This window comes from Lycium barbarum, chromosome 11 (assembly GCF_019175385.1).
Source record: "Lycium barbarum isolate Lr01 chromosome 11, ASM1917538v2, whole genome shotgun sequence".
Taxonomy (NCBI): domain Eukaryota; kingdom Viridiplantae; phylum Streptophyta; class Magnoliopsida; order Solanales; family Solanaceae; genus Lycium; species Lycium barbarum.
The window spans coordinates 8976359-8995206 of record NC_083347.1 but is presented as its reverse complement, the minus strand read 5'-3'; the positions used below and the strand labels follow the sequence as shown (position 1 = coordinate 8995206).

Below are 18848 nucleotides of genomic sequence, written 5' to 3'. Positions count from 1 at the left end.
CATAGATTCAATCATTTTCATACTAACATAACTTCACCTTTAACCTTCCAATTCTTTTCATTCTTTTTACCATGAGATCTATGATAGTAACAACCATATTAATTAAAGAAAATCAGTCCATTAATTCCACCAAAACAGTCCCTACGGCCAACTAACATTCCAACACCAACTTTCATGATTTTATGCATGCGATTCATGTTCATCAAGTTACAACCATACTTCAACTTCAACACATATAACCCCATAACTACTATCATGTTCCAACATCAACACACATAATTTCATGTATACAACTTATATTTACTCATCTACATCACCCTTAATACAAGCAAAAGAAGTTAGATCTTACCTTGACAACTTGACTTCTCTACTTGGCTAGAGTTTGTGATTTGAGATGAAAATGGTTCTTGTTGCTCCAAAGACTATCTTCACGTTCTAGGGACCTTCTAAAGGGTTGAAACACCTTGGAAAATAATTTTTGGATCAAGACTCAAAGGGCTCAAAAATCAGTCCCTTGGCCGAGACTTTCTCTCTCTAGAATTAGGTTTTTCTTTCTTTGTGTTGTGTAGTAGAAATGAATTGTGATGGCTGATCTCTTGGTCATTATTTGGTTCAAATATGATCCTTACAAGTTGGTCCCATGCTCCACTTATGGCATGAGTCATTCCATTAACTTAATAGTTAAATATTTTCTAATTCTTTCCCTTCACTTTCGGCTAGCCTACTTCCCTTGTCTCTCCTTTCTTCATTCTTTTCAATTGTTTACAAGACAATTGTAAGTGTGGTGAATGATTCATACATCACCCTTTGTCTATTGTAATCATGCCAAGATGGATGAGCAATATTTAATGTAAAGTGATCCCTCCACCATGTGATGTCTTCCTAAAATAATGTATACTTTCATAAAGTAGTAGATGCTCAAATATTCAATTGTATGCTCCAACTTTTCTCCTCAAATTTTTCAGCCCTATGGCCGAATGTAACATGTATGTTTCTTCCAAATTTAATTGTCCACAATATGTTGAAAATGTAGTGGATGAATCAACATTTAATTACACATTTGTATGTCTTCCATTTGCCTTATTTTAGATGACTTTGAGTCATCCTTTTTACCTTGGACGTTTGATGCTCTTGTTGGCTCATTATTGTCACAAATTTTTACTTAACACCACAATGTAGTAGTTCCTAATCTCCAATAACATTTTTACACTAAGTAAAATTTATAACTGATTAGGTCTGTTGACACCCAATTTTGTCCCTCCTTTATTTTAATTTACTCGGGCTTCTAAATTTACTGACGAGCTAAATACTTTATTTTCACTATTTTTTTAATTATTATTGCTACTACTATTAATACCGCTACTGTTATTTTCAACACTACGAGCATTACTTTACCACAAATTTTAAATGATTCGTCATCATTTCATTTTTTCGGGTTTGGACTCGTTAAATTAATTATAGAACAACACTTTGTTAAATCCTTATTTTTTAAATATTAATTATTAATTGTCTTCATATAGTATATATTGTACTAGTTGTTAAATTAGAAGCCCAACAATAATAAAATAGAGGATGAAGGACCAACAATTTTCAGCCAAATTAATGACTTAAAATACAATGTTATTCCCCTACCCAAATAATCAGCCCACATTTTAAATACCCAGCCCATTACCCATCGAAATAAATCAGCCCACCAGTCCATATTTGATTATTTTCGGACCAGCCCACATATTTTACCCGACCCGGTCCAGCCCACTTATTCTTTTTGCCCTAAATCCCTTCCTCTTTCTTTCTCTTACTCTTTTCCGCCTCTCTCTCTCTCTTTCTCTTCTTTCTTCATTTCCTCCGCCTCATCTCACTCTCTCTCTCTCGCTCCCTTCCCCACCTCGCCGACGACCCCATCACCGTTCCCCACACCACTACCCCACTCCGCTCCCCTCTACCCTACTTCCCTTTCTTTTTTCTCCTTTCATCATCATCATCGTCGCACCCCGCTACCCCACTCTCCACCCACAGCCGACACACGCTTCTCTCCAACACCGCCGCCTACCCTACACCGCTACCCCACTCCACGCTCCTCCTTACCCCACACCGCTCCTCTCTCTCCCCACTCTATAAAGACAGAGGAAAGGAGATCGAAAAAACCCAGTTTTGGAACTTGAAAATCCCCCTACAAAAACACAAGTTCTAATCGCCTCAAATTTTCCAGAAATCTTTAGGTTTTACGACTTTCATTCGTTCGATTATCGGTCTAACTTTAAGATCGTTAAACATTCAATCTGTCTCGGTCGACTTTAACCACGACAGGGATTTTCGGATCTTAGTGGGGTCGAGTCCTAATCTATTCATAACGAGAGAGTAGATTCGACGTCGTCGACACCCGCTTCACTGCGCACAAAAAAGGTAAACTTCGACACATTTATCGCCTGTAATCTTTAATTTCTGCTTTGGTTAAGAATTTAGTTTATTCTGCCATCTTTAGCAGTTATATATTTTCTTCGTTGTTGTATCATTTGTTTGATGTTTGGGAGCTGTTAGGATAGAATATTAGTTGCTAAATGAACTTGGAAGATGTATGCTGTAATTTGGGTGTTAGACCGAATTTCCAGGATTTAGAATCTATTTTAAGTTGAATATACATAGGATATACAGTGGGTTATCAAGGTAAGAAGGAGATATACATTCGATATACATCTGATATACACACTGTGGTGGGTATATCTTAGGTATATTGTGTATATGATTAAGACAGATCAACACTGAATCATCTTCATAATTGTCTTTCATCTGTAAGTTTAAGCTTCCTGTTTTGGTTGGCTTGATGTTATGTCTAGTGCCACTTTACTGACCTCAGATAGATTAGTCTATTAATAGACCCTTTATATATTTGTCTGATTGGTTTGGCCTGGTTTAGCTGCTGCCTCGACCTCACCTGAGTTAAGATAAATTTACCTAATCATTAGCATTCCTATAAATTCTGTTTAAAGTAGACATTGCCCAATTATGTATTCATTAGAAGTTGTTTAGTCCATATGCCTTAATAACTCTGCACTTGATTCATGTTTGTGTTCTAGACTGTTGATTCAAAGTAAGATATTTGCTTGGCTACTTTGACTCTCTCTAATATGTATTTGATTATGAGAAGGTTCATGTGCTAGTGGATTGTATATATTATTTAACTTTATCCTATGTTGAAATATTGTTTGGTTGTGTTAGTCACAGGTGTCATTCTTTACTTAATATAGATAAGTGAGATTAGACATTAGCATGTTTGTATCTATTTGCTCAGTATAGCCCCATGATATGAATGGTAATCTTGTTTGGGTTTCAATTTGAATCTTATACATGTCCACATGCTGTTTGGTCTTAGTCCTTGCATTGCCCTTCATGGTGTGTGATCCTTTAAGGCCATTAGTTGTTTCTTTTCAAAATTTGTAATTGATTGGTTTAGAGTAGAGTATGATCCTTTCTTTCTACTCCGTAGCCTAAAAGCATTCTCAGATACACTCTTGTTGTATTTCTAATTATTCAAGCCCCCACTATGTTGTAAATAAGACTAAGCATAAAACTGCCTCAAACACAAATGATTAACCAATAACTGTACAATTATCTGATTTTTGGTGGTTTGTGATATATCAATATGCCCCTGCTGCCAAGACCTCACACCATGTGTGTTGTGAACTGCTAGCCTGTCCTCTCTATTTGGTTAGTTGAAATGTTGAATCACTGAAACAAACTAAAGAATTTTACTAATGTATACCTTGTATATACTTGAACAAATTGATGGTCATACGTGCCTTCTTTGAGCAATTCTTGAGTGTTCAATGGTTTCCTTTCTTCGCTAATATGGTTGCTGCCATACTATGTCAAAACGTACATTGTTGGAAACTAATCCCCCTTTAATTTCTATAGTATATTTCACTGCTAAGCTCATTCTTCCTAAATGGTTAGGCATAGTCATGTAAATTCTGGGCATTTATATCCCGGAGACTCCATAAGATAAAAGGTTTAGAAATTAAAGTAGCAGGCTATGGGTAGAAGAAATTACTAGAAGTCATCGGCGTACTCATTCCGTTGACTGTTATACGTTGGGCAGCGACTGAAAGGAAAATGTCATTTCTATAAGATATCATTTGATCCTTAATCTTCAGCATTCTGGTTCAACATTGTTGCAATATAATGGTTTGGATTCATACTGCTTCACGCTTATGCAATTGCTATATGTTTGGATCTCCGTGTGCGTTCTTATTTGGTCTGCCCATATATTACGTATGTCTAGCACTATTCATCGATCATATACTAATCTCCTTTCCTTTTCGTTTTTATGCATGACATCTCGCATACGAGTCCAAGCGACCCGACATCTCCCGCATTCGGTGTTGGGCTAAAACCCAACGCAATTTCTCTTTCAAGTCAGCCAACCTACAGCCCAAACAAGGAAATAAATTTGGGCCGAAGCCCAATCAATGTGAATAGCAACATTAGCCGGGTCACAGCAATCCGAAATGGGCTAGGCCCATTTAAACCATCTTACTCTTCTATTTTTTTTATTCTATTTTGTGTATTCAATTGTAATTACATGACTAACACTTTACTTGTTTATTTGCTTAGATTAAGTGAACCTTAGCGAATTAGTGGGTTTGGTTTTTAGTTATGAGTAGCTAATTTAAGGAAAATCAACTATTAAATCCATAAGTTTTAACTATTTATAATATCTATACTGTCATTTTCTATTGTTAGGATAATGTATTTTAAATAACATGACTACATATTTGAGTTAGAAGAATCAAGACTCACCCTTACTACTTTAGAAATTCAAAACATTACATATTTGACACTAATGCTAACTCGTTTAAAAAAATAAAAAGGTAAACTAACTCAACGAATGACTCTTTCAATTTAGTTTCCTTCCAACACTTAGAACTGCATATTTGTCTAGAACAACCTTTAAAACTTTTATTAAATAACTCTTTCGAATTTTGGTCATTTCCTCCAAAATATAAACATTACATGTCTATTTTTTAAACTAAACTCTTTATGCAACTATTATTTTCTACAAATCTTATTTTTATGCAAATTATTATGTTTCTATAAGTATTATTTCAAACAACACTATTACGCTTTCGTTTAAAACCTTAACAACATTCATAAGTCATATTACAAAATAGCCTTAAAGATACTCTTTTTATACAAATTATTATTTTTCTACAAGTTCTATTTTAAAACAACATTTTTTATATATCTATCTGTAACTTTAGCTATATTTACAAAGCTATTTTCTTTTTTATAATACTATATTTACACTTAGCCTAATTAATTATAAGTCCGGTCGGTTAACCATTGTTATTGGTCTTAAAGGGTGCTTAATACCTTCCCTTTAGACTAATTGAACCCTTACCTAGAATCTTAAGTTTCGCAGACCTTAAACAGGGCTAACTTTAGAACATAACTTGAATAAACTTTAGGTGTCCTAATTCACCATAAATAATTAGGTGGCGACTCCTTAAAAACAACATAAAAATAGGAATCACCAATACGGCATACTTCTAACTCTAAATTAACTCTCGGGTTAAAATGGGGTATGACAAGGTCTAGTTTAGAAATTAAAAATCTGAGGTTTCTATCTCACGTCGATTCCTCCGCGAATAACTTGACGTATAAAATACGGGGTCTAACAACAGCTTTAAACAAACGATTGAAACACGAAGTGTCAATAGATACTTGGAACATCAAATCTCAGAATTTCAACAGATTCAACAGAGAAGACAAAAAACAGAATGTAATAACTTAAAAATAAGTTTAGATCGAAACTGTTTTAGGCAAAAAAATGAGTGGAGTTTTCATGAACAGAGGGACATGGAAGCACATCACACAACTTGAATATGATAAAGATGAGATAAAAATATGATGACTCAAAACTTGCGGGTTCACAAATGCTGAAGTTAAATCGAAGATCCTTTTAATCCCTTTTAAAAAGAAGAACCATTCTGAGACTTGTGACTACAACAGCAAACCAAATGGCAAGGTTTCATATTTGTGATACTACAACAGCAAACCAAACAGCAACACATTTTAAGAACAACACATTTGTTGTTGAGACTTGTGATACTACAACAGCAAACCAAACAACAATACATTTTAAGAACAATTCTTGACTCAAGCAAACCACCACAGAGAAATCATTTTTGTTATGTTGAGGACTAGATAAAACAGACAACTTATGTTAACACCCAACTTACCATCTCTAAGAAGGTAGTCATACCACTTTCTTAACAAGTAATCACAATAGGGTGAGTAAACACATTTTTCGTAGAAGGAAGATTGGAACGAATAAGCAGATTCAAACAGACACCTTACATACACCTATCAACTAGCAATACTATGATACCAATTAACTGGTATCACACAGAAATTCAAAGAAGGAATAGAAGAAGAAGATTGAGAAGAAGGTTGAGAAAAGAAGGAGAGAGTTGAGAGAAGATAGAATCAGGAAGCGAAAAATCAGTGCATTAATATGTCAAAAAGTTGTCCCTCTATTACAATTTCCCTATTTATATTTGTAGAATCAATCTAGCTAAAGAAAATGACAGAATTGAAAACATGCATAAAATGAAGTAACTAAATTTTGAAATTGAAAGCTAACTAACTAACTTTCCCGCCAAAATTCATTTTCATCCAATTCGTGTGACTTGATCTAGTTGGCATCTTCATGTGTTTCCCATGTGTATCAATCTGATGTGGCATCCAAATCATCTGATTGTGTATCAATACCCCCCTGTGGAACAGCACCCTTGTCCTTAAGGGTGAATGAGGGAAATCTCACACGAAGTGCAGAAGCAAACTCCCAAGTTGCAAATGAAGCATCCAGACCAGACCACTTGACCAAGCATTGGGCCACTGCTTTATTGCCCCTTTTGACCAATCTTCGATCCAAGATCAGTTCAGGAGTAGGACAAAAGGAACTAGCAAGGTCAACCACTGGTGGATGTATAATGTCATGGGGAATTTCATAGCAAAATTTAAGTTGGGAAATATGAAAGGTGGGGTGGATAAGGACCTCAGGGGGCAGTAGCAACTTATAAGCGACAGCCCCAATCCGTTCAGCAATAGGGTAAGGGCCAAAGTATCTAGAAGAGAGTTTGTTGTAAGGGCATTGAGAGAGGGATGATTGCCTGTATGGTTGCAGTTTAACAAATACCCAATCTCCCACCTGAAACTGTTTATCAGTCCTATGAGCATTAGTCTGATCCCTCATTCTCTGTTGGGCTCTGCTGAGGTGGAATTTAGCTAGATCAAGTTTGAACTCTCGAAACAGATGCATGTCATCAATAAGATCATCAGCAGCATCACCAAGCAAGTAGGGCAAATGAATATGAGGAGGGTAACCATAGAGCAACTCAAAGGGGGATGTTTGAGTGGCTGAATATGGATTAGAATTGTACCACCATTCAGCTAAAGAAAGGAACTGAACCCAATCAGTAGGAGAGTCAGCACAAAAGCACCTAAGATAGGTCTCTAAGCACCTGTTGAGGACCTCAGTTTGGCCATCTATTTGAGGATGGTAACATGTAGAGGTATGTAAGGTGACCCCTTGAGCAGTGAGAAACTCCCTCCAAAAGGCACTAATGAATATGGGATCCCTGTCACTTGTAATGGTGGTAGGGAAACAATGAAGTTTGAAAATGTTGTCAAGGAAAATAGGCACCAATGATTGTGCAGTGTAAGGATGTGACAAGGCAATAAAATGACCAGCCTTTGTGAGCCTATCAACCACCACCCAAATTACTGATTTGCCTTTGGATTTTGGAAGACCTTCCACAAAGTCCATGCAAATATCAGACCAAGGTAAAGCAAGTACAGGTAGGGGTTGTAAAAGACCAGCATAGGCAGAGGTATCATACTTGTTTCTCTGACAAGTGTTGCATTTGTGAATAAAGTCAACAATATCACCTCTAATCCCCTTCCAATAAAAATAAGTGAGTAGCTTTCTAGTAGTTGCATCAATACCAGAGTGGCCCCCAGATGGTGTGGAATGCCATAGAGTAATAATCTTGGTCTGGAGGTCTTTATCATTACTAATAACTAACTTGCCCTTCCTTCTGAGCTGATCATTGAGCCAAGTGAAGTGCTTCTGTGGAGTAGTCTGAAGAGAAGCAATAAGTGCAACTAATTCAGGATCAGTAGTCCATCCCAGTCTAATCTCATCCCATAAATCAGTCTGCACAGATGAACTAACATAGACATCAACTCAGCACCTTGCATTCTTGAAAGAGAATCAGCAGCTACGTTTTCCTTGCCTTTCTTGTACTGAATTTCAAAATCAAAAGGAAGTAACTTGGCTAACCACCTGATCTGAGAATCAGTGTGGAGTTTTTGCTCCAACAAGTATTTTGAGGCCTTTTGATCAGTTTTAACAATAAAGTGTTGCCCCAACAAATAGTGAGACCACTTAGTGACAGCAAAAACCAAGGCTAAGAGTTCCTTTTCATAGACAGAAAATGTTGCATGTGAAACAGCCAACCCTTTACTAATGTAGGCAATTGGATGGCCAGCTTGCATCAACACTGCACCAATGCCATTCCCACTGGCATCAGTCTCAACTACAAAAGGTAGTGAGTAGTTAGGTAGAGCCAATACTAGTGCAGTTGTGAGAGCAACCTTGAGATCAAGGAAATCCTGTGCAGCAGCTTCAGACCATGTGAAGTTATCTTTCTTAAGTAGGTCTGTTAAGGGCCTGCTTATGCACCCATAGCCTTGAATAAATTTCCTGTAATATCCAGCTAGTCCAAGGAACCCTCTTAGTTGTTTGAGAGTTTTTGGAACTGGCCACTCTTGTACTGCTACTATCTTCCTAGGATCAGTAGTAACACCTTTAGCAGATATGAAATGGCCCAAGTACTCAACCTTAGGGACCCCAAAAACACACTTAGAATACTTAGCTAGTAGTTGATGTTTCACCATGAGATCAAACACTAACTGTAGATGGATAACATGATCTTGGAGGTTCACACTATAAATGAGAATATCATCAAAGAAGACAAGAACAAATTTCCTTAGATACTGCTGAAAAACATGATTCATCAAACATTGAAAAGTGGAGGGTGCATTAGTAAGGCCAAAGGGCATGACTAAGAACTCATAATGACCCATATGAGTCTTAAATGCAGTTTTCTGAATGTCCTCACCCACCATCCTGATTTGATGGTAGCCTGATCTTAAGTCTACCTTAGAGAAGATTGATGCACCAGATAATTCATCAAGTAAATCATCAATAATTGGTATAGGAAACTTATCTTTAATGGTGCATCTATTCAGTCCCCTATAGTCCACACACAACCTCCAGCTTCCATCTTTTTTGCCCACTAATACCACAGGAGAAGAGAAGGGACTGCTGCTATGTTGAATAACCCCTTGATTTAACATATCTTGCACCAACTTCTCTATGATATCTTTCTTCATAGAAGGGTACCTATAGGGTCATAGATTGACAGGTTGAGCTCCTGGTTGAAGGGGAATTCTGTGGTCAAATACTCCCCTCTGAGGAGGAAGAGTGGTTGGTTCTGCAAAGATCTGTTGGTACTGGTGAAGGAGTGCACTCAAAACTACAGGCATCTCAGTGACCTGTGGTAGATGTAAAGAGTCAAGGTGAGGATGTACTTCAGCTTTGACTTCCCTAGGGAGTAGCTGCAGCATAAAAAACTGAACATCAGGTCCTTGTTTCTTGTTCACAGATTTAGGACTAATCAGCTTGCATTCCTCATTGACTCCCTTCAGCACCTGGTGTTTACCCTGATAATCAAATGACATAGTCAGCTTAGTGTAATCTGTAGTGATAGGGCCTAAACCTTTCATCCACAAGGCACCCAAAACCACATCACATTTCCCTACAGGGAATACTATTAGATCAAGGCAGTAGGTGGTGCCATTCATCATCCACTTGAAGTCCTTGACTAAACCAGAAGTTGTTTCTACTGAACTGTTACCCAAGTTGACATTACTTGGAGGTGTGGGAATGACAGTACAACCCAGCTTCTTCACAGCATTAACATCTATGAAATTGTGAGTACTTCCTCCATCTAACAAAATCTGGATACGCCTCTTCTCATGATAACCAACTACATGGATGGTTTGAGCTCCTTGCAACCCATTTAGTGCACAGAAAGAGATCAGGGGGTGGTCACTTCTGTATTTTACCATTTATCCCTTCCCCGATCCTCTTCAATTTGCTCTAACACCTCTATACCCTTGTCTGGTTCACCTTCTTCCATTTCTAACACAAATAGTTGCTTTGGCAAATTACACTTGTGACCAGGTGTGAATTTATCATCACACCAAAAACACAAGCCTTGAGCCCTCTTAGCTTGCATCTCAGCTGGTGATATGGTCCTTCTAGGCTTAAGGTTGCTATGAGTATTAGTAACAGGTAAGGGTAGCCTTGTATTCTGCTGGTAATTGGAAATAACATTTCTAGGGCCTGAATTATCTCTCTTCACAACATTGCTAGACATACCAGTCAGTTTCTGATTTCTAGCATTAGCATTCATAGTCCTTTCAACTAATCTAGCTAACCTGTATACCTTAGAAAGAGTTTTAGGCTCATGCATCAAAATAGGTCCAATCAACTCTTCTTTTAGTCCTCCCAGGAAACACGAAATAGCTTGTTCATTAGATAGATTACATTGTGATAGTAACCTGTCAAATGCAAACTGAAATTCTCTTACTGTTCCTGTTTGTCTCAGTTGCTTCAATTCCATCATTGGGTTAGCATAATCATCCCCAAATGTTTCAGTTATTGCTAGCAGATACTCATCCCAACCAGGTAACACAGTCGTTTCCCTACATTTCAGATAAGACTGATGCCACGCTAGTGCTTCATCTTCCAGATTCATAGCTACCAACCTAATTCTATGATTAACAGGTGTGTCATCCACAGAAAAGTACTGCTCTAGTCTATACAACCATGTTTTTAAATTCTCTCCATTAAATTGAGGGAACAACAAATTATAACTGCGATTGTTACCATTAGAATAGGGATTAGATCCTAATATACCCGCACCATGCAAGGGATTGGCCTCCTTGGAAGTTGAAGAAGAAACTGGTTCCTTTGACCTCTGATGAAGATGAATTCCATCAATGGAGCTCTTTAATGCATTGACAACTAGGAGTAGCTCAGCTTGTCTGCGATCCATCTCTTCACGCATTTCCTGATACTTCTGCTCCATAGCTGTTTTAATCTCCAGTTGCTGAGCAGCTAGATCTTCAAACTGCTCTTGTGCAATTGCGAAGGGATTCTCTATAGCAGTCTCAACTACCTTACGGGGACCCATAATCGATGTAGGAACGGTGGCTCTGATACCAATTAACTGGTATCACACAGAAATTCAAAGAAGAAGAAGAAGAAGAAGAAGAAGAAGAAGAAGAAGAAGAAGAAGAAGAAGAAGAAGAAGAAGAAGAAGAAGAAGAAGAAGCAGAAGAAGCAGAAGAATGAGAAGAATGAGAAGAAGGTTGAGAAAAGAAGGAGAAGGAGAGAGTTGAGAGAAGATAGAATCGGGAAGGGGAAAACAGTGCATTAATATGTCAAAAAGTTGTCCCTCTATTACAATTTCCCTATTTATATTTGTAGAATCAATATAGCTAAAGAAAATGACAGAATTGAAAACATGCATAAAATGAAGTAACTAAATTTTGAAATTGAAAGCTAACTAACTAACTTTCCCGCCAAAATTCATTTTCATCCAATTCGTGTGACTTGATATAGTTGGCATCTTCATGTGTTTCCCATGTGTATCAATCTGTTGTGGCATCCAAATCATCTGATTGTGTATCACACTAAGCCTTATCTTGAAAAATTAACAGCCAGGAACTTTCTCGAAATAAATTGAACAGGGCTAAATAAATACATCCTGTTTGCAGATTACCATAATTGACCAACTAATTGCACCAACCAGTTAAGCTGATCTAAACCCGAGCTAAACAGGAGTTAACATACTTTAGGGGTTAAAATTAATCTAAGCCAAATATACATATACTTTGAAATAGACTAACTAATATGAGAACATACACCTAGAGCACAACTAAACAATTAAAGATCTAAACGAACACATAGCCAACTAAACAAACTACAAGCAGATCACACAAAACGCAGATTAAGAATAGATAATTGCTAAAATAATAAAACGGAGAGTAAATTACCTTTCTTGGGTGCAGCGAAGTGGGGTCTCGAGTCTTCGATCTACACTCGAACTTGAACGACACTAGGACCCTTTTGAGTGCGATTTTCGTCCAGAACAGAATTGAACTTTTGTTTCTAAACCTCGACTCACTCAAACAGAACGGAAACAGGAAAAGAAATTAAGATCCGGAAAGACAGACTAGACTCGATAGAAATTTGACATAAAGTTGCCGTTTTTTTTTTACTCGAACTGGACCAGGTCTTCAGAAAACTCAAAAAAATCCCCCTTTCTCGAACTCTAATGCTAGTATATATATAGGACACAACTAGGGTTTTTAGGCTGGGATTTGAAATTTTGGGCGGGGTTTTCTTGGTCAACAACGTTATACTCTAGGTACAAACGTTCAGATCTTGTCCATACCTCAGACCTTAATCAGAAAGGGAAGAAATAGACAAAAAAACCATTAAAACCCCTCGTACCCAAAAATAAAAGGAACTGACAATCAAAATTGATATGAAATCGCAACAGACAAAACTCATCAAAGTTGTTCAGATCGAAAACAGAAAAAGAAGGAGAAGACAAAAATTTAACCTCCTTCAAAGGTTTGAATCTGGATGGGGGGGGGGGGGGGGGAGTACAAGGCATTAATTTCATTCCCACATTTGGCCATGCATAGCCTGTGAAGGGCGAAAGGCAACTGTGATTTTTACAATTTTCGTTGAAGGAGAAGAGAGGGAGAATAGAGAGGAGAAAGAAGGTGTGGGGGGTGTGCGGTTGAAAAATGAAAAAGGTATAACCCTACCTTGTTTCATGCTTTGTGGAACGGATGGGCCGATCCGGGCAGTGGACCGGGTCGGGTAGATTTTTGATGAAGTGGGCTAGGTGAAAATAAAAATGGGCTGGTCCGAATGTTTGGCTAATTGGCCTCGGCTTTGGGTCTAAATTAAATAAAAGCCCTTTCTTCAATTAGTTATATATCAGCGGGTGCCTAAATATTATTTAATATAAAAATATGTATTTATTAATGCTCGGATGAACATAAAATTATATGACGTCGTAATAGTTGTGCGATAATATCAGTAAATAAACGTTATTTTTTAACTGCGCAAAATAAATGCGATGCGTGTGCATAAGGTGGTAAAAATGCCGAAATGATTATAATTCAAATTATAATAATACTGGTAATAATAATAATAATAATAACAAAAATAATAATAATAATAATAATAATAATAATAGTAATAACAATAATAATAATAATAATGATAAGCGTAAATAGATATTTTGAAGGAGAGGCGGGACAAAATTGGGTATCAACAAGAGCCCCTGAAGCAGGCATGACGACGATCCACCTCCAAAACCCATGCTTCTATACAGTTACTAGAGAAGTCATGGCCCGTGATCGACATGCTTGTAATCTATTTTTTATTATGACAATACAACTTAAACAATTTAACACATTTAGCCAGATGTCTCTGTACTAACATGGATAAAACATGACATTTTCATGCACAAGTGCGAAAGAGAGATGCTCATATACCTTCGAATAATATTGATCGTATTGTTCCAATCTTACGTGTTTCAAGATAAATAAGGCCAAACACGAAGTTGCACTGAAGTTTAAATAGATACTAATAATCAAGAGTCTATGTACAATATGTGCATAATTGGGTAATTTTTTTTTGTTACAGTAAGTTCATAAGACCACGCATGAATCTAACATTATATAGTCATATATGAACCACATATCATAGAATGTGCTATTAGATTTTCTCTGCACTTTGGCATAGACTAGTAGTACTCAACGCTATACTTCAACCAAATATTCAGCACGGGTCCAACCTAAATGTCCTGTAGGTGATATCTTGCTAACTTGTTCACGTTCTCGATCCCTATAAGATCAACATATTCACTGTATAGATATTCAATATTTGTGAATTAGACAGAATACAAATCTGTTGCTTAGAAAACGAGGATAACATGCAAGTATCACTAAAGTTATCCTAACTAAACTTATTTAACTTTAAGAGGTTCAATATCTATTAGAAATACTAATTCTTACAGCACCTCTAAGTAGTCTAAACAAGATTTTGGTGAAAACAGGGGAAAAATTAGAATACATTTTATATATGAAACAGTAGCAGATAAAGATTACAGGTCAAGATGCTCCAAAAAAAAAAACAATCTCAGAGGGATGAAATTCAGATTTAGTACCGGAGTGTAAGGTAACACATGGGTGACATAAGCATACTTCTTCAGTTTCTCCCACAGTGCCTAGATATCTTTTTTACCTTCATCAGTCTCATATTTCTTGGAGTACTTCATTAAGGCCTACTTCTTGGACTTGCACCAGTTCTTGGTTGAGGGTGGCTTCACTGAAAAAGAAGAAAGCAAATGAAAACAGATGAAAATCAGAGAAATAACTTTTTTTTTCACTAAGCTATCCTGGGATCGAGTGCATTAATTTATTTTGCTTATCTACCAAAAAGAGGAGAGAGACACCTAAACACACTTCCGTGATAAGAATCTTGCTTCTAGACATTTTAGACCATCATATCGCAACTACTACCTTCTGGTAACTGGTCAATTTAATGAAAATAGAATAGTGGATCAAGATTCCAACCATTATATGTAGTACCAAAAAGAATATAGCATACCCTTTCCCCTGTGTCAAGCAACTTTCTTTCTGGGCAGAAAGCCCAAAGACCCGTGTCTTGGGGACTAGAACTTCCTATAAGAATTTCTCACGTCCTTCAGTCTATAAAACACGGAATGGAAACAATCAGCTATATGTATAAAATTCACCTCTATTGCTTCAAGCATTCAAACACTGGTTCATAGCTAGATAACCAACTTACTATGATATGAAGTTTCTCATGTTATAAGCTTTTGGTTGTCGATACTAATATTTAGCTAATTTGAAAAGTAACATGAATATAGCATAAAGCAATAAAAGGTCGAAGAGATCATTCAAGCATTGTTGGATATCCATTAAGAGAACTGGCAGTGAGAATGGCCTGCAACGACTAATTTCTCTTAAATATCTTAGCTTTCGCATAATTTTCTTAAATCTAAATATACTCAAGATATATTTCAACTAATAATGTAAAGTTACATATATTTTTGCTTCCTTTAATCCTTTTGCTAACAATCCTCAATTACTGCACCAAATATTTGTATGCCTCTAAAATGAATATTGACAGTGTAAACAAAGTAGGATGCGAGTAAAGTTCCATGTCGTCTTGGCAAAATAGCTCAAGAAAAAATGCCTCAACACAAAGAACTTTCAAGATTCAAATCGTTACCAACTGTGCCACCTCATTTTGGAAACTTAATTCTGGGATGTGAATACGAAGATAAAACACATGCTCTATCTGTCTCAACATAAAGTAGATGTCTACCGTGAGGCTGTAGGACGCTTCCACCTTACCTATATTTTTTGTTGTAATTGTTGGTGTTCCTAATTGAGTTAGAGCTTCAAAGTTGGGATTATAAGAATTTTCCCAAGGCGCCTGCATAAAAGGCCAAATCAATCTTACAAAATGTTGGAATTAGTCGAGGTGCGCCAAAGCTGACCGGGACATCACGGTTATCCAAAAATAAAGGTTCAATGGTGCTCGTAGTCTATCCAAATTAATCTATACAGAGGAAGAAACTTCTGTTTTGATGTTTTAACGTGTCGATGATTTGGTATTTTAATCTGTTCACATATTATCCGCATACTTATAAAATTGTTCTTACACTTAGAAGGGACAACTTTTCTCTTTATTTTCCTATTAGTTGATAATGTTTGTTGTTCATTAAAAGTTTAATGTACTATGCTTCTTAAAAATGTAATTTGGTAAGTAGTTGGCATTTCTTTGCCATGAATACCATACTTGAGTTGGTTAAGGCATATTGTTAAACAACTTGGCTGCATCAAATCTTTCTTTTTTCTTCACTATTTATGTCCTAAACAGAAATCCAAATGTCGAGAGCGTGTACATATATGCACGTTTCCAAACATGCATATGCTAATCAGATGTGCACAATCCAAGAAAATATCCAAAAGAATTTTTGTAGTATATAGAAGAGTGAGGAAAGATTTGTCAGAGCTGTTATGACCCAGTGAATAGAAAAAAATAGCTCGGCATGTGAAACTTTTCCCTTACAATAATAAAACTTACCAGAAAAAGAAGAACTGGTGAAGCAAAATGGAGAAGCAACCAGAGAAAAGGGCCAACTGGTTGCAGGACAAAAACAAGAAAAGCCATGGATTAGACTGCAGATAAAACAACTGGGTTTATTCATGGAAAATGAGAAGATGGAAAACAAAAGGACCGGTACCGGAAGATGAGAACTTAAAGAGCAATCCTTGAGAATCTAGAGAAGAGATTCATGTCTCTCTGTTGTTGCCTTGTTGGAACAAAATAAAAGATTAAGAGAACAGGATGATAATTTTTTTGTGATTGAGCAAAAATACTCTTATGCCCTTGGCCGTTCCTATGGCTATGCTATATAGTAGAAATACAACATGAGTTGGTGGTGGACGATGAAACCACCTCCAAACTCATGCTTATATATAGTGTACTAGATGAAATTAGCCCATGCAAGCACAGACCCAACACTTCGTAATACCGTATTCCGTTTTGGTATATAATTTGCTAGCGTACTAAGTGTAATGTTAGCTAAGGTTCAAGTATTAGTGCAATCTTCAGTTAAGATTCAAACTTGTTCACCAATGGTTGTTCAGTAGTTGTTTATGATCGTCAGATCCTAGCAGATCTTATAGAGTTACAGATAGTCGATTTTGACATTATTATGTGTATGGATTTGGTTAGCTTCTGTTTATGCTAGTATTGGGTGTTGGTTGTTGCGTTCCACTTCCCAAGAAACCATTTTTGGAGTGGAAAGGCAGTACAGCGTCGTCGAGAGGTAGATTCATTTTGCCATCTCAAGGAAAGGAAGATGATTTCGAAGGGTTGTATTTATCATATAGTTCGATTTAAAAATGAAAAAGCAGAGCTGCCAACTCATCAGTTTGTTCAGTGGTTAATAAACTCTCAGATGTATTTTCGAACGAGCTTTCAAGCATTTCCCCATAGCAGGAGATTGATGTTTGTTATAGATAATGTTATTGGATACTCAGCCGATATTCATCCCTTCTTATAGGATGGCCTCTGCTGAGTTGAAGAATGTGAAGGAGAAAAGCTGAATCATACTCAGTACTTCGCTAGAGAAAGCATTGTGTGGATTGTAAGGAAGAAAGATGATCCACTAAGAATGTGTATTACCTTTAGGCAGATGAATAAGGTGATGATAAAGGACAAAGTACCCACTTCTGAGGATTAACGACTTATTTGATCAGTTGCAGAGTGCTAGATATTTCTCGAAGGTCGCTTTGAGATAATTAATTACTTTTAGGTCCTAATCTTATTTATTTAAGTCAAATTTATTTATTTTTGTTTTCAAGATCTACTTTTCAAAAGTTATCGAACCTCCTACATCATTTTTTATGTTCTTTGGTTTTCTGTTTGGTGCTCGATATCCGCATTTGAGCCCAATTAATCCAGATAATTCGCACTGTATCGCGCCCATTCGGGGGAAGCGCTCCCTCCAAAGATTTTTTCCATATCCATGTTCGAACACCTAATCCCTAATTAAGGGAGGAGCAGCTTCATCCGCTGCACAAGTTAAATTATGTATTTGTCTTAAAAGTTCATTAACTATGTATAGATTATTTATTTAGAACTAAATAACTTCGGAAAATTAGGATACATAACTTATAAATGTCAAATTTTGGCTCCGCATTTGATTTGAAGTAAATAATTTCATCAAAATGAAAGTTAAAATATTAAAGGAGTGGAATGAAAGTTTTGCTCTCACATTTTGAAAATATACTTATACGAAATTTAATTATTACTAACGTAATTACCCACTTGTGGGACTACAATGGGTATATGGTTATTGTTGTTGTACACTTATAATAACACAAATTATATTTCTTTAATTAAAATATCTACTTTTACTACTATATATAAGGGCAAACTTAGGGACTTTTGTAGTCCTCACAAGAATTTCCAAAAAAAAATTAAACTTTTTAATTAATTACTTTTAGGTCCTAATCTTATTTATTTAAGTCAAATTTATTTATTTTTTGTTTTCAAGGTCGACTTTTCAAAAGCTATCGAACTTCCTACATCATTTTTCATGTTCTTTGGTTTTCTGTTTGGTACTCGATATCCGCATTTGAGCCCAATTAATCCAGATAATTCGCACTGTATCGCGCCCATTCGGGGGAAGCGCTCCCTCCAAAAAAATAATCCATATCCATGTTCGAACCCCTAATCCCTAATTAAGGGAGGAGCAGCTCCATCCGCTGCACAAGTTAAATTATGTATTTGTCTTAAAATTTCATTAACTATGTATAGATTATTTATTTAGAACTAAATAACTTCAGACAATTAGGATACATAACTTATAAATGTCAAATTTTGGCTCCGCATTTGATTTGAAGTAAATAATTTCATCAAAATGAAAGTTAAAATATTAAAAGAGTGGAATGAAAGTTTTGCTTTCATATATTGAAAATATACTTATATGAAATTTAATTATTACTAACGTAATTACCCACCTGTGGGACTACAATGGGTATATTATTATTGTTGTTGTACACTTTTACTAACACAAATTATA

The 18848-nt window shown here is 36.3% G+C and overlaps 1 long non-coding RNA gene across 1 annotated transcript; it reads right to left on the bottom strand.

The window, feature by feature from the left end:
* Positions 1–13762: 13762 nt before the first annotated feature.
* On the bottom strand, positions 13763–16652 carry LOC132617804 (uncharacterized). Its single transcript, XR_009573838.1, has 4 exons — positions 16500–16652; positions 16340–16395; positions 14388–14548; positions 13763–14085 (listed from the first exon to the last, which is right to left on the bottom strand). It is a non-coding gene; the product is annotated as an uncharacterized LOC132617804 (long non-coding RNA).
* Positions 16653–18848: the final 2196 nt, after the last annotated feature.